At 44.5% G+C, this 14410-nt stretch overlaps 1 non-coding gene and 1 pseudogene across 1 annotated transcript; both read right to left on the minus strand.

Moving 5' to 3' along the window:
• Positions 1 to 3111: 3111 nt before the first annotated feature.
• Positions 3112 to 4087, minus strand: LOC123466908 (annotated as a pseudogene).
• A 1892-nt stretch (positions 4088 to 5979) lies between these two features.
• Trnaw-cca lies at positions 5980 to 6051 on the minus strand. Its single transcript has one exon. It is a non-coding gene; the product is annotated as a tRNA-Trp (tRNA).
• Between the last annotated feature and the right edge of the window lie 8359 nt (positions 6052 to 14410).

Below are 14410 nucleotides of genomic sequence, written 5' to 3' on the forward strand. Positions count from 1 at the left end.
GGCTGCATCCTCGAACATTTTGCTGACTGGGGGAAAAGGGTTGGGTCTCTTGAAGGGGATCGGGTTGTGGCCCTTCCGGAGCTACAGGTGGTGGATAAGAAATTTCTTGTAGAGGGAGTTCGTAGAGCAAACTAAAATTTTGTGTATTAAAAGATGCGGTGAACTCCCTCTCAAGAATTAAAATGGGGCTTTGGGTAAAATTTGCTGGAGATTGGGCATTACCAGGCCCTTCCTCTTCGATCGCCGGCATTCCCATCACGGATAACTCTTGACGCTCATCTTCTGTGACAGCGATCTCCTCTTGGAAGGTCGCTACCACAGATGAATCCCGAACAGAGGTATCCGCGTTGAAAAACCGTGGCGACCGGATGGAGGGTGATTGCTGTGGTGCTGAGTGCAATCTCTGGTAATGCCCTTTTAGTGTAGGGCCATCTCCAGCAAATCGAGAATGCTCGCCTGCCACGCGGGCGGCCCGGGTTCGATTTCCGGTCGATGCATTTTACGTCCAATATTGACTTTTCATTCAAAGAATCCCTAAGCAACTGTAACAAATACAAACTGTAACTAATCAGATTCCCTAGTTACTTCACCTCTTCACGAACCCTAAGTATATCACTACATGCAATTGGCGAACTTCTCCTTCTCTTAACATTACTACATTTTTGGTAAGCCACAACTTGCTTACGCAACATTAATATGCAATTTGAAATAAAAGTATTGTTGAATGCAATTGTCAAATTGTTTACATGTCCTAAAAGTCGAAAGATTGTTGATCTAGAATAGCTGTCGCTCTTAAGTCGTTAAATAATACAATTAAACACAAAATGCAGAACAAACTCTCTGATCTCGACGTGATTTGAACACTCAACCTCCTTTTTTTTATTAAAATTATCTTTTATTGGCTCATGGTTTCAGCTATTTAGGGCATTAAAACAAAATAAAGCAAAACAATTAGGCTGTCGGATGCAGACGTTAGCAAGGGGAAATAATCGAAATCTGGCAATGGTGGGGATCATAATATTAACAAACAAAACAAAAACAAACAAATGCAATTTACGGTGGTGGGATAATTCAAGAAAAATAAACAAAAGAAAAACAAAGCAGAAGACAATGGTGGTGTGAAATATAAACAACAACAACAAAAAAACATAAACAAAGGCCAATAAAACTGGGAATGGGAAATTCAAAACAAACAAAAATAAACAAAATGTACTAAAATGTATGATTAAAATTAAACAGGGAATTGGGATCTAGATTTACGAAGGACTTTCCAGAGGCTCTCTACTTCTTCTTGACATGGTGTGCGTAGGTTATTCCTTGCCTTCCAGTTGATGTAGAGATAAGCAGCCAGAAGAGTGAATGAAAGCTGGAGATTTCCTACTGGACCAAAATGGCCACGTATCAAATCTTCGTTTGACGAACTGCAGCCCATCTGACGCATAGTTCCTTCCAACCAGCTCCAAACGGTGAGTCGTTCAGGACACTGGTACATCAGATGCTCATCGGTTTCCGGGTCTTGATTGCAGATTAGACATGTTGCGTCCTTGGTGGGGTCCAACCGATGGCATCTGGTCCTGGTATGGAGAAGTCGCTGGTTGAACAGGAACATGGTCTCTCTGATGTTAGTTGGAAGGGCTGCAGTCTCCTTCCAGATTCGTGGCCAATCCAGATTAGGCCTCAGGATCTCCAGCTTTCCCATTGTCGTTACCTCCAGGATCCAATGGTTATATGTTTTCCGATGTACCATTGGATTCCCCTGCACCAGAATGGAAGATGCGAAAAGTTGCTTGATTTGATGCAGGGGTTCCTGAAGGTAATATGGTCTCTTCATGACTGCTACAGGTGTGGTGTTGTCCTTGTAGAGTGGCAATAAGGTTCGGAGAGGAAAGGACATCCAATACCGAAGTAGAGAGCTTTCTGGGCTGTTGGGGCCTATCAGGACTTTGTACAAGGGGCACAAGAAAAGGGAACGGTAAAAGAGGTGTGTGTTGACCATTCCCAGACCCCCTTCTTTGACAGTACGGAAAATTACGGTTTTCTTCGGCCTTTCTATTTTTCCCATCCATAGAAATTTCATGACAGCCTTCGAAATCTAGTCAGCCATTTTTTGATTACAAGGTAATACCTGTGAAAAGTACACAGTTCCGGAGAGAGCCTTCGACTTGAGGAAAAGCACCCTCTGGTAAATATTAAACCGTCGACTGGCATTCTCTCGCAGAATACCATTTAAAGAGCTAAATGCATCATTCCAAATCCTACTAGCTGTCTCTTCTATGGAATGGGAAAATTTAATTCCTAACAGGGACAATGTTGGCGCTGACACAAGCCACTCAAGAGACCAAATTGATCTAGAGCTCCAAGTCCCGAGTCCCAGGGCTTTTGTTTTCTCCTTATTCATCCTTGCCTTTGTCCACTGACAGAACATATCAAGGATTTGTCCTGCCCTGGTAAAATCTTCGTCCAAAGAAACGAAAATGGTGACGTCATCAACAAAGGCTCTGACAGTGAGTTTTTCATTAAACAATGATATACCCTTGAGAACTCGAGATAAACGCACAAGCAAAGGCTCAATGTATAGAACGAAGAGATGGACAGATAGGGGGCATCCCTGGCGAATCGACTGAATATCACTTATCACCCCAGCCACCTCCGATCCGTTGAGGATTGACATTCCTGTTACAGAATACATAATCTGTAACCAACGGATGAAAGTGGTGGGGTAACCCATGACATCCAGAATCCTCCAGAGGACTTCCCTGTTAACAAGGTCGTAGGCCTTTTCAAAGTCAACTCCAACAATGGCAGCGCCCATACCCCGAATCAAAGAGTTGGAAGAGTCATGGCATCCCCGGTCATCAACAAATTGAATGACATCTCTGTAAAGACTTAAATTATCAAAAATCAATCTACCAGGTACCCCACCTTTTTGATGAGGCCCTATGGTAGAAGATAGCGTTTGCCTCAATCGTCTCGCTAAGACAGATGCCATGACTTTGTAGTCACAATTCAAAAGAGAAATTGGCCGAAAATTAGAAAATCCACAAAGTCCCGAAGACTTAGGAATTAGCTTGATCGCCGCTTGGCCCTGCGAAGACGTCAGAGTTTCCCTTTCCAGGATATGATTAAACATATCCAAGAAGTGGGGTGCGATCACGTCCCAAAATTCTACGTAAAACTCGTAAGGAATACCATCGGTGCCAGGGGACTTGTTTGACTTCATTGCTATTAGAGCAGCTCTAATCTCAAGAAGGGAAATTGGTGCTGTTAGGTTTGGGGTTGGCTTAAAGCAATCTCTTACTCCTTCAAGGAACTCAGACCCTGCCAGTATGTCAGGAGAAGGTTGAGTCTTAAAAATTTTTGTAAAATGAGCAACAATTTCTGCTGAAATTTCCTCTTTGGTCGATAAGCAAGTGCCATTGGGGGCAATGATCTTATCAATGCAACATTTTCGATAATTATTCCTGGCACGATTTATGTGAAAAATACTTGCTTCCTCTACATCTGGCCCTTCGAAGCAGCGGAAACGAATCCCATACCCTTTGAGTGTGCTCTCCTCCCAAGACTTTGAGAATTTTCTCAACTGTTGAAAGGCAACCCAATCAAAGGTATATGCTTCGGCCATTTCCTGTATGCAAGATTGATAGAAAAACTTAGTTTCTCTTATCAGCCTTGCTCTTTGCCTGGAATAATCCATCGAAATACGCTTGATACCCGGTTTCAGGACACTCTCCCACCAATTTTCTACATTACTTTCCCTAAGAGGATGATTAGCAGATTCCTGAATGAAATTGGTTACGTATTTCTGAAAACCTTCTTCTGACAATATTGAAGTATTTAGTTTCCACAATCCGGCAGGTGGTCTGCTACGATTTGGGAGATCAAGATTGCAAGTAAGTGTGGATTGTACCGACTGATGGTCACTAATCGATAAAGGCTGCAAACAAATATTTAAAAATTTATCCGCAAACGATCGACTAGCATAAATCCTATCAAGCCTAGAAGAACCGTCGTGGTAATGGAAAGTGTGGCCCGGATCACTATGATTTAGCTTTTTCCAGATGTCTACCAGATCAAGACCAGTAACCATCTCCTTCAAAGCATAGCTAACAACACTACTTGGGACAGGGAGGGATTGGATATTTGCCTATCTTGGATGTCGTCAACACAATTAAAATCGCCCATCAACACGAAGGGCAGTCGAGTGGTAACCGAGTAGGCAGGAACGGTTTGACGAAGAAAATTGTTTCTCTCATTCTTTACCTGCTTACCTGACGGGGCATAGATATTAATAAACGTAAAACATTTTACGTCAATGGAGATAAGCCTTCCGTCAGGTTCAAGAAGCAGTCGAGAATACTCCAGATCATGTCTAATTAGAATGGCTGTTCCTTTTTGTTGGGACCGACATTTGCTAGCAAGTGGTAACAGCTTTCAATAATTGGGCAAGAGTGAAAGGCTACCTCTTGAAGTCCTACGATATCTAAATTACCGTCCCTGCAGAAATTTAAAAGAATTTGACGTCGCTCGACTGATTGAATACCTCCAATGTTGATAGAAGCGATTTTTAATTGTGAAGTCATGTGTTAGGTTTTTTGAGTACGGGAATGCCTGAAGTGGGTTTCGAATTTTGGGGCGTCAGGGTAGGTTTAAATCGTTTACTTCGTGGTACCGTGGGGATTTTCAGGGGGTCCTTAGTTTTGTCTGGATCAGTGGTATCAATTTCCCCCGTGTCGGGTTCCATTGATTCCATGATAATTGTCACTGTTTCCTGGTCTTCTGTCTCTGTGTGAGGTGCTGCTATTTTGGATTTCGTAATTGGTTTCAAAGGATTGTCTTTCAGAGGTACAGATACGGGAGTGGTAGCGGTGTCACATTCCATGGTTTCAGTTTCCAAATTATTAGTACTTCCTGAGATTAAAAATTATGAGTACTTCATTCTCCCCAGAGGTACCTGGGAAACCATGGAATTTGCTACCACGGGAATTACTACGGGTGTCTGTTTAATAGTCTCTGTCTTTTTAGTCTTTTTGGCAACAGGTTTTTGGACAATGGTGGGTTCCTGGTTTCGTTTTAAAGTTGGGCAGTCATAGCTAAAGTGTGTCTCTTCGTCGCAAAGTCTGCAAGTGGGCTTTTGTCCGTCATACTTTACCATGGCACGATAACTGCCAATGGTAATGTATGAGGGAATGTTTTTCGTCACCGTCATTCTTACAATCATCCAAGTTTCTAGGACAGGGTATAAAACTTCATCCTCTGCCACCCGATAGCGCTCCCACCGAGCTTCAATTACATTTCCAAATTCCTTAAGACGTGTCTGAACTACTCCCAAGTCTAAGTTCTGTGGAATCCCTGCAATTAGAACAAATTTCTCTTGGATATTGCTATCCTTTATCACTACACTAACTTCTTTCCCCTCCAATTCGGTCCTGACGATACCACTGTGTTGGGACAAACAACTTGAGGTATATGCCTCTGACGTAAACGTAATTCTAGCGACCTGGTTTCTCGTATCTAGCACAGCAACTAGGCCTAAGAGATCCTGAGCATCAACCTTCAAACTACGCACAAAACCATGAACCGTACGCATACTCAATTGCGGGAATTGAACCCTAAAATCAATATCTACACTATTGAGCCACTTGGCAGCCATTGTCTCCTAGACAATGTAAACAAACTGCCAAAAAAAGGGGAGGGGAAGGACCACACACACGTAAACAAACACGACAAATAAAACAATTGGCAACAAAACACTACAAAAACAGCTAAACTATACAAAATAAACACTCAAAAACACGAATATAACAACAAAAAGTAATTAAAAATAACAAAAACTCACAAAATGATGGAAAAACGGGAGAACACAAAAAGACGTCTGCATCCGACGCAGCTTAACTTAACGAAAGATTGTTGTCCTAGAATAGCTGTCGCTCTTAAGTCGTTAAATAATACAATTAAACACAAAATGCAGAACAAACCCTCTGATCTCGACGTGATTTGAACACGCATCCTCCTGATCTGGAGTCAGGCGCGCTACCATTGCGCCACGAAATCTTGCAAGTAATGTTCTGTTTTGCATTCCAGTAATGCACAACATTGAAATGCATGTGCTACGTACGCCATCGAATTTTGTTTTTTGGGATCTGTAGTACATCATTAAAGTAAGATCCCAATGAATTGTGGTGATTAACTTGATTGACATACCGGAATCAGATAGATACACTAGCCAGATGCTTTCTGTGCTTTCCTATACTATAGAGGCCAAGAAACTTCGACAGTTTTAGAGACTATTTCCGACTAAAACATTTTCCGCTAAAGCACGGATGGTAATCAAGTTGCTTAGGTAAGGGTAAGAGGTTCCAAAAAAATACAAAACCATTTCGTGTTGGTAGGGAACAGTAGTTGCCATTATTTTGCATCGATGGTTCTGTGTTAGAATGCTGGGTACGCGGTCGATGCATTATAGTAACACAGCAATTTAAAATGCTACAAAAGCTGTTATTGGAACGTAATGCAGACAACAAATTTCAACAGCAGAGTGGCGCAGCGGAAGCGTGCTGGGCCCATAACCCAGAGGTCCGTAGATCGAAACTACGCTCTGCTAGTAAGAAATCGAAGCTGAAATATTAAGTCGATTGTTTTATATAGCAGTAAACAAACTGTTGTAAATGATGCGTAACGAATAAAGACATAAAACCGCACTGATTTTATCAGCATCGATGGTTCAGTGGTAAAATGCTCGCCTGCCACGTGGGCGGCCCGGGTTCAATTTCCGGTCGATGCATTGTACGTCGAATATTGACCTTTCATTCAAAGAATCCCTAAGCAACTGTAACAAACACAAACTGTAACTAATCAGATTCCCTAGTTACGTCACCTCTTCACGAACCCTAAGTATATCAATACATGCAATTGGCGAAATTCTCATTCTCTTAACATAACTAAATTTTTGGTAAGCAACAAATTGCTTACGCAAAATTAATATGCAATTGGGAATTATTCGAGGGTCGACCCGAAGGATAATTGTAATTATATTAATTACGTAACGAAGACCTTAACGGTGTAGAACATCTTTATTTCAGCTCCTCCAAAGTAATACAAAAACTGGCAATGCCGATCGCTTCCTCTAGGCGCCCGATAGAGCTAGCCCCTCAGAACTTTTCAAAAAGACAAAATTATGCGAACACAAACAAATAAACCTAAATATGGAAAATCTTCTTATTTCTTGATGGCACATTTGGGGGGGGGGCAAAAAGATGAAAATTACGTGGAGAAGACATCAGTTGATATTGCAAAACTTGTTGAACGGCCGCTTTCCCCTGAAGAGACATAAACAGAGAGAAACAAAAGACCAAAAAATTAAGTTGCATGCTTCGGGAGGAGAGGGCGGGATATTTGAGACCGTTAAGGTCTTCGTTACGTAATTCATATAATTACAATTATCCTTCGGGTCGCTACGCGACCCTCGAATAATTCCCAATTATATTTTTACTCCACTTCAACCTTAACGGTGACTTCAAAGCAATCAATTTGTTTCTGTGAGAACCGTCTGGGCTACAATGTTAGTCGTGGAAGTACGTCGATAAAATCGATTGAATGTTGATTCAGCTGACCAACTGGCGGCCTTAAGAATCTGTCCAACAGGGACCCCCAGGTTTGCAGCCTTGGATGCAGCCGATCCCCTGGTGGAGTGGGCTGAAAAGGATTTGTCAATGCCAACTAAGGATAAAAAATTTTTTATCCACCTTCCTATGGACGAAGCTCCAACAGCTTTGTGAGGGCACTTCAGGCCAATGAAAAGAGAGTCGGTCTCCGGATCACGTAGAGAAGTTGAGCGAGTCAAAAAACTAAATAGGCAGTCTACAGGGCATGTGCGACCCCCGATCCGCGGAAGGGAAAAAGACCGTAGAGGTCCTGAGATCTAGGTTTTACGGGGCTGCAAAATAGAAAAGTTGGCCGCCAAATTCGAGATTGAGATAGACGAGACCGAAATCGCCGAAATTTCCGAAACACCGAGAAGGCACGCTATTGCAATTAACATAGCTAACTTGGAAGAAATGAGGGCAAAGGATAGGTCGTCATTGTCTGGCAAAGAGATGAAATAATCAAAAACGACGGCCTGATCCAACATCGAGCTATAGCCAGCTCGGGGTGGCTTTGAGTTGAAACAACCTTTTAGGAGTTGTACAACTAGCGGGTGCTCACTGAGGTTACGGCCGTCCACCGGCTCTAGAGTCATTGAGAGCATGGATCTGTGCAAGTTGATGGTCTGCGATGCTGAGCCGGACTTGAATAGATCTGTAAGATACTGTAAAACATAGATCAGAGAGTTTGACAGGGGATCTTGATCCCTCGCAAGGTTCCAATGATACCAACTGTTCCAGGCTGACTGGTAGGCAGTTGTTGTGGAGCTACGGTTGCTGGCCAGCAGCAATTCGATAATTTCCGGAGAAAATCCGCGTTCTTCGATCCGTTTCCGGATAATCTCCAGGCGCAGAGGAGGAGTGCTCTGGACTCGATCAAAGGGTGTGGATTCAGAGCGCTGAAGTGCAAGAGGATTGGATGAAAGCGGAACAGTCGAGGGATGTCGATTGACATCTCTAAAAAGAGAGGGAACCATGGCTGTGTCGGCCACAGCGGGCAGACTAGTACAATGTCCGCTTTCTCCTTTGCAATTTTGCTCAAGCACCGTGGTATTAGTGAGAAGGGCGGGAAGGCGTAACCTTGAAGCCCTGTCCAGTTCAACGAAAAAGCATTCACCGCCACTGCATTGGGTTGCGGCATCCAGCTGACGAACCTGATTAACTGAGTGTTCCACGCTGCCGCAAATAGGTCGATCTCCATCACCCAAAGTGCGCGAAGCAGCCTGAACCGGTCTGACAGGAGCATCCAGTCGCTGTGGTCGAGGGCTGACCGTAACTCCATGTCTGCAATTGAATTCAATTCCCCGTGTAAGTGAGAAGCTGTCAGGGAAATGATGTGCGCTTCGCACCAAGAGACTATCTTAGAAGCCACCCTAGTTAGCGACAGAGAGCGTGTTTCGCCACACTTATTTATATAAGCAACTGCCGTTGAATTATCTAGAAAGAGGTGAACCGAAGTATCAACTGAGCTATTGGTAAACGCTTGAAGGGCAAACAGTGCAGCCAGTAATTCAAGTTCGTTTATGTGGCTTGAGCGGTCCTCCAGGGACCAGGGGCCACGCGTTGTTATTCCGTCACATACCGCGCCCCAACCACTAAGCGACGCATCCGAAAAAATCGATAAGTCTGGAGAAGAGATTAAACAGGATTTTCCGTTCGACTGCCTAATGTGTTTTACCCACCACTGTAGGTCGATACGAGCTTCGTTCGAGAGAACGACAGATTTACTCAAATCTCGAAGAGAATGCATGGACCTAATATAAAATTTCTGTAAAAGCCGAGAGTGCCCCTGGGCAAATGGAATTGTAGGGAATGCGAAGGATAAGGAACGCAGTACTGAAGCGATATCTCGCCACTTCACTCGATCAGCAGATAGGATTGAGGTGCAGCGAGAAACAATTGAATCAACTTTGACAAGTGGAAGCGAAAAGGTCAAAACGCGCGTATCAATGTCATGTCCCAGAAACTATATCAATTGGGTGGGGGAGACGACGGATTTCTCCCAACTTATGAGAAACCCGACTGAAACAAATAGATCCGTAACGATTTTCAGGTGACAGGAAGCCTGCTCAGGTGTCTCTCTAATAAGGAGGATATCTCCTACCATTATAAAAACCCAAGGGTACTTTATGGGCGGAGTTTGTTTGTGTATCTGTTTGTTTGTTTGTTTGTCCGAGAAAAAAGCGTCGTGCGCACGCTGCCATTGGTTGGACGGCGTCACGTGCTTTTTTTCTACCTGCGAAAAGGTTCGACTACCTGCAAAAGGGTTCGACCTGCCGCCAGCTAGGCTTAACCTTTTCCTTTCACTTTTACGTCCCTTTTACCATTGGTTCAACTGCCGTCACGTGCTTTTTTTCTACCTGCGAAAAGGTTCGACTACCTGAAAAGGGTTCGACCTGCCGCCAGCTTTGCTTAACCTTTTCCCTCTTTCCGCTTTTCTACACTGTAGCTATTCCCCACACCGCACTCCGCATTTCATCTACCCCGACTCCACCATAATGGCCGTCGTCAACCATATGCACAGCACACAGCCTTCATGTCAACGGTAATAAGATTATATACACGCTGAATAACCAATTACACCACCAATTAACAATTATTTTCCAACAGGTCCGTTGGTAACGTTCTATTTTGAAGAGACTGCAGCCCCAAAACAAACAACAATTCATTGTTTTCATTGCCTGTCGTTGTCATTGTCTGTGTTTCAAAACTAACTCAAGAGACCGTTCCATTTGACAGCCCTGAAACAACCACCAATTCACTGTTTTGGTTGACAGCTCCATTTGCTGTGTCCCAAACTCCACCTTATGAGACCGTTCCCTTTTGCATCCTCTACCAAGCCCCAATTCATTGTGTTTTCATCACCTCCATGACCTGCATTCCAACACTCTTTAGACAACGTTCCCTTTCACATTCTTCAAACAAGCCCCATTTCATTTTAATTTCACCAGCTGTGTTGACTACATTCCAACACTTTTCAGAGACCGTTCCCTTTTGCATCTCCCCAAACAAGCCCCAATTCATTGTTTTCACCAGGTCTATTGATTGCATTCCAACACTTTTAGAGACCGTTCTCTTTTGCATCCTTAAAACAAACCCCAATTGATTTTGGTTCCACCACCTCTGTTGGCTGCGTTCCAACACTTTTAAGAGACCGTTCCCTTTATCACCTCTCAAACAACCATCATTGCATTTTGTTCTCAACAGCTCTATTTACAGCGTTCCAACACTTTTAAGAGACCGTTCCCTTTTGCATCCCTCAACCATCAGCTATTGGATACTGTTCTCAACAGCTCCCCTGACTGCGTTCCAACACTTTTAAGAGACCGTTCCCTTTTTCACCTCTCAAAAAACCATCATTGCATTTTGTTCACAACTGCTCCACTGACTGCGTTCCAACACTTGTAAGAGACCGTTCCTATTTGCATCCCTCAAACAACCACCAATTCATTGTATTCTGATGAGCTTTTTTGACTGCATTCCAACACCTTTGAGAGACTGTTCCCTTTTGCATCCCTCAAACAAGCCCCAATTCATTTTGTTTTCTCCAGCTCCATTGACTGTGTTCCAACAATCTTCAGAGACTGTTCCCTTTTGCAGTCCTCAAACCACAGCTATTGGATACTGTTCTCAACTGCTCCACTGACTGCGTTCCAACAGTTTTAAGAGACCGTTCCATTTTGCAGCCCTACAACAACCACTATTGCATACTGTTCTCAACAGCTCCCTGTTGCGTTCCAGCACTTTTAAGAGACCGTTCTCTTTTGCAGCCCTCAAACAACCACCAATGCATTTTGTTCCCAACAGCTCCACTGACTGCGTTCCAACACTTTTTAGAGACCGTTCCCTTTTGCATCCCCCCAAACAAGCCCCAATTCATTGTTTTCACCAGGTCTATTGATTGCATTCCAACACTTTTAGAGGCCGTTCCCTTTTGCATCCTTAAAACAAACCCCAATTGATTTTGGTTCCACCACCTCTGTTGGCTGCATTCCAGCACTTTTCAGAGATCGTTCCCTTTTAGCTTACTTCAAACAAGCCCCAATTCACTGTGTTTTCACCAGCTCCATTGACTGCATTCCAAATATTTTCAGAGACCGTTACTTTTTACATTCTTCAAACAGACCCCATTTCATTGTGTTTTCACCAGCTTTGTTGACTACATTCCAACACTTTTCAGAGAACGTTCCCTTTTGCATCCCCCCAAGCAAGCCCAAATTCATTGTTTTCACCAGGTCTATTGATTGCATTCCACAATTTTAGAGACCGTTCTCTTTTGCATCCTTAAAACAAACCCCAATTGATTTTGGTTCCACTACCTCTGTTGGCTGCATTCCAGCACTTTTCACAGATCGTTCCCTTTTAGCTTCCTTCAAACAAGCCCCAATTCACTGTGTTTCACCAGCTCCATTGACTGCATTCCAAATATTTTCAGAGACCGTTACTTTTTACATTCTTCAAACAGGCCCCATTTCATTTTTTTTCACCAGCTGTGTTGACTACATTCCAACACTTTTCAGAGACCGTTCCCTTTTGCATCCCCCCAAACAAGCCCCAATTCATTGAGTTCTTACAACTCCTTAAGAGACCGTTCCCTGTTGCATCCAAACAAGCACCAATTCATGTTTTCTTAACATGTCTATTGACTGCGTTCCAACAACCTTTAGACACTATTTCTTTTCTTATCCCTCAAAGAACCATCATTGCATTTTTTTTCTTAACAGCTCAATTGAGTGCGTTCCAACACCATTAAGAGATTGTACCCTTTTGTTCCAGTGCACGTGCTTCCATTGGTTCGATTCGAGAGGGTTCACGTAACTTTTTCTACCTGGAAAAAGGTCGACCACCTGAAAAGGGTTCGAACTGCCGCCGGTTAGGCTTAACCTTTTTCTTTCAAATTTTCGTGGACAGGGCGGGTAAAAGGTCGGACTGGGGAAAACGGCGGGCAGGTGTAGACCTACGGGCAGAGCGAGAGGCAGGGCGAGATCCGCGGGCAGGGCGAGATCCGCGGACTGGTTGGAAACGACGGGCATTGGTAGACAACTTAATCTGCAAGTAAAGGACCAAGAAAGGAGCACGGGCATGGCCTTGGGGGAAATTCCCAAGTGCGCTCAACCGTGATTGGTTTTCCCTCCATTGTTTGGTACGTGTATGAGTGGTACGACTTGACAATGCGTGGATTAATGGGCTTAAAGTGATGAATAAATCGCAAGAAGATTAAGTGGCTTAACATGGATGAAGTGGCTTTACATGGATTAAGAGGCTTAAAGTAGATTAAGGTGTAAAAAGTGTAAGGGGTATTAAAGTAAAAGTCGACTAACTTGCAGCAGACAATACAAGTATAACTCAACTAACATGCAGCAGACAATACAAGTATAACTCAACTAACGTGCAGCAGACAATAAAAGTATAAGTCGACTAAATGCACAGCAGACACTGAATACTAGACTTCACCTATTACCGTCCTGGGACGGGCCGCCATATACTAGTCTATACTCTATAAAAATCTAAGGAAAAATGTGGGAGGAGTTTTGGGTCCTTTGCAATGTGCGCATCCTGTGATTGGCTGTAAGTTGCCGCCGGCTACTGGCTAAGGTAAATGGCGGGATGAGGCTTTTGGAAGACTAGATGCGTAAAAGGTGGACGAAATCGGACGAGAGGGCGGGTGGACAAGACAGCATGTGAGCCGACGGACAGGGGCCATAAATAGGTTGACGGCCAACTAAAACGGACATTTTGGTGGGCAGTAAGTGGGTTGACGGGCAGAGACTGTGAGGAGGATGGTAAACAGAGGCAACGATATGGTCGACGGGCCCCCTACAGTGGTTATTTTTGCTGATCGATTGTTGATCGACGGGCAAAGAGGGGGTTGACGGGCAGAGGAGGGGGTCGACGGGCAAAGGCTATTAGGGATTAGATAGCCAGAGGCAATATATCAGTTGACGGGCAACTTCATTGGGCATTTTTGTGGGCAGGGAGTGGGAGGACGGGCAGAGACTGTGAGTGATTCGACGGGCAAATACAGCGGAAATTTTTGCCGGCAGTGATTGGGTCGACGGGCAGAGACTGTGAGTGAGTCGACGGGCAGAGACTGTGAGTGAGTCGACGGGCAGAGACTGTGAGTGAGTCGACGGGCAGGTACAGAGATTGGGTTGACGGGCACAGACTATGAGGGGGCGCACGGGCAAGGCAACGATAGGGTCGACGGGCAACTACAGCGGGCGTTTTGGCGGACAAAGAGTGTGTCGACGGGCAGAGAGGGTATTGACGGACAGAGGCTGTGAGTGATGTGACGGGCAAAGGCAGCAAGTAGATCGACGGGCAGAAGCAAAGAGTGGATTGACGGGCAACTACAGCGGGGAATTTGGCGGGCAGTAAGTGGGTCGACGGGCAGATACTCAGAAGGGAAAAATGAACAGAGGCAACAAAAGGATTGACGGGTCACTATACTGGGCGTTTTTGCGGATCCATTGTTGGTTGACGGGCAGAGAGGAGCTTGACGGCCAGAGACTGTTAGGGAGCTGACGGGCAACTACAGCGGAATTTTTGTGGGCAGCGAGTGGGTTGACGAGCAGAAACTGTGATGGAGAGGGCGAGCAGGGGCAAGGACAGGGCAGACGGTCCACTACAGCGGGTGTTTTAGTGGACAGATATTGGGCCGATGGGCAGAGACTGTGAGGGATTAGACGGGCAGATACAGGTAGTGATTTGACGGGCTGAGACTGTGAGGGTTTAAACGGGCAGGGCCACCGATTGGGACGACGGGCACC

Source organism: Daphnia magna, unplaced genomic scaffold (assembly GCF_020631705.1).
Source record: "Daphnia magna isolate NIES unplaced genomic scaffold, ASM2063170v1.1 Dm_contigs127, whole genome shotgun sequence".
NCBI lineage: Eukaryota > Metazoa > Arthropoda > Branchiopoda > Diplostraca > Daphniidae > Daphnia > Daphnia magna.